The sequence below is a fragment of the Castanea sativa genome, chromosome 6, assembly GCF_040712315.1.
Source record: "Castanea sativa cultivar Marrone di Chiusa Pesio chromosome 6, ASM4071231v1".
NCBI lineage: Eukaryota > Viridiplantae > Streptophyta > Magnoliopsida > Fagales > Fagaceae > Castanea > Castanea sativa.
The window spans coordinates 11,015,667-11,018,332 of record NC_134018.1 but is presented as its reverse complement, the minus strand read 5'-3'; the positions used below and the strand labels follow the sequence as shown (position 1 = coordinate 11,018,332).

General features: G+C 31.6%; 1 pseudogene; it reads right to left on the bottom strand.

The window, feature by feature from the left end:
- Nucleotides 1-717: 717 nt before the first annotated feature.
- LOC142641220 (expansin-A23-like) lies at nucleotides 718-2,412 on the bottom strand (annotated as a pseudogene).
- Between the last annotated feature and the right edge of the window lie 254 nt (nucleotides 2,413-2,666).

The following is a 2,666-nucleotide window of genomic DNA, read 5'->3' as shown; positions in this document are numbered from 1 at the left end:
ATCCCATCCTGTATTTAGATTTTGACATAAATATAACATGAAAAATTATATCATTTATTTAATATAACAAATAACATATTTTCTATGTATGTGATCTTTCACAGTAAAATATGAAAATAGCATTTGGGAAAAAAGTAATGGGAACAGGGTTGGAGTATTGGTGGCTATGTTGAAGTTAACCATAGATTTGATAATAAAGCTGAATATTTTGAAACATATAATGGTATAATGTCTAAGCAATTCAATAATTAAATAATTATAAATAAATTTCATTTCTAACCTTAATTGTAATCTTTCTACTGGTTAGCACGTGCTGTGCATGTGCTTCAAAACTAGTATTGATGAAGTGCATGACTTGCAACAACAAAAAATTGAACCTAAAGCTTAAAACTATCTTAAAGTTTATGATTATGAGCATATTAATCAACAAAGGCAAAACTTGGTATTTCATCAAAAAAAATTTGAAGAAAAAAAAAAAAGAGGCAAAACTTGGTAAGGACCAACGGAGATTTTTCGAGGGTACATAAACCCATTAAACTGGCAACTCCCCCATGATTTGACGTTTGTCACTAGATCTACGTGCACAATACTGAAAATCAAAGACATACATCTTCATTCACTTAATTTATTGATAATCTATTACAAATGGCATACTAATGAATCTAGACAACGTAACATTGCTTAGAAATCAACTAAGGACAAAATACTAGTGAACTTCTAAAAATTAATCTTGGCCTGATAATTTTGACCAAATTGCCAATTAGGAGGTGCAACATTATCAAACTCCAACATTTTTCCACCACTAGTAGTGGCTTGGAATGACAAGCTTTGCCCTACCAATGGTGTGCCAGTTTGCCAATTTTGGCCCCATTTGCGTGACATTTGAATCCAAGCGGTGTTAGAGCCCTTGATTTTGACATTAGAAATATCACCAGCGCCTCCAACATTGTACAACAATACAAGCAAAAAGTTTGGATTTCCCGTTATCTGAAACCTAACCCCTCCTTGCTTAATGCATGGGGCTCGACGATACTTAACAGGGATAATCCCAGCTTTAGCTGGTGCAAGTTTTGTGAACATGGGCATGGACAAGTCAAAGTGTTGAAGTGGGGGGTTGCACCAATTCCCACTAGGGTTAGAGCTAGGAGGGCAAAAATTGGTGGCAGTGACTGTGATTGTGCCAGCATTTGGTATGCACCATTGTGGATCATTGACACACATGATCTCAAAACAAGCACCACAAGTGGCTCCATTGTTGAACAATGCAGTGCTTAGGGCTGTTGTCGCGAGGCCATACCCTTGTTGGAAAAGATCACCATATCCACAAGCTCCCTCTGTCACATAAAGTTTCAACTTTGAAATTATAATCTTGACAATTAACACTCATAACCCACAAAATTTTTTATTATCCATTTGATGCTTGTAAAGAACATTTTGAAACAATTTTGAAAATATATAAAGATTAAAATAAAACACTTTAAACTACAAGAGCAATTTCAAAATAAATATAAAAAAGGTTGATGACAAAATATGCAATTTATCAAAGAAAAAATTAACAAGACTTTTGGTTATAACTATGAAAATCATATATATTATATTAAAATGGAACCTGGAAGAAAGTTTAATCAAGAATCCAGATTAGATTCTAATTGAAGGAAAAAAAAAAAAAATACTCCCCTCCCTTGAATTTTGAAGAAAATAATACTCCTCCCCTTCTATTAATATTAGTAACGAAATGTTCCATATTTTTAAAAGATCTCGTTATCTAAATCTAACCATGAATAGTAAAAAGATCATATTATAAACTCAATTCAATTTGGTGTGTAAACAAACAGACTTAAATTGAAGAGTGTACTACATATTCAACTGATAGTATTCAAATTTCAATTGCCAAACATAGGTGCTTACTATCTCATTATGCTAAGGTTTGATCTCTTATTAACCTTGTTTAGTAAAGCGCTATTCTCTTCATGTATATATTGCTCACTAAATATATCTTAACAACCCAATATTTTTAACATTAATTTAAAAGAGTTTGGTCAAATAAAAGTCAGTGAAAGATGGTTTTTTCTCTTCTATTTTGGGGTAAAGTGTCATTCCCTAAACCTGAAAGAAAGGGAATGTAATTACCCCTAAATATTAAAATTGTACGCTACTCTTAAAAAATTAGGGTTATAGCTAAAGTCTTTCCACCCCTAGTTATGACAATATAATTGTACTTATTCAACAACAATATATATATATATATATATATATATATATATATATATATATGGACACACACACACACTTACACATGGTTCCTCCACCATTCATGTCACCATAAAACGTTGCATGTGCATCAATCCAATTACTAGTTATTTTCTTGCCAATGCTGATTTTCCTGCTCATGGCTATCACAAAAAGAGTCATGAATATTATGCATGTAAAAATTTTTTGAGACCTAGCCATGATTATTGACTGATAAAGATAAAGTGAAAGAGAAGGAGGGCAGAGAGAGACTATTGTATTCTAAGCAAGGTCAAGGAGATGGTAATTATAGGCGTCACGGAAAACAAATAAGGTAAAAAAAAATTATATTAATTCTTATTATAGCTATATAACTTAACAATTGTGAGAATTAAAAAAAAAAAAAAAAAACTTTTATACACATATATACTTAGATT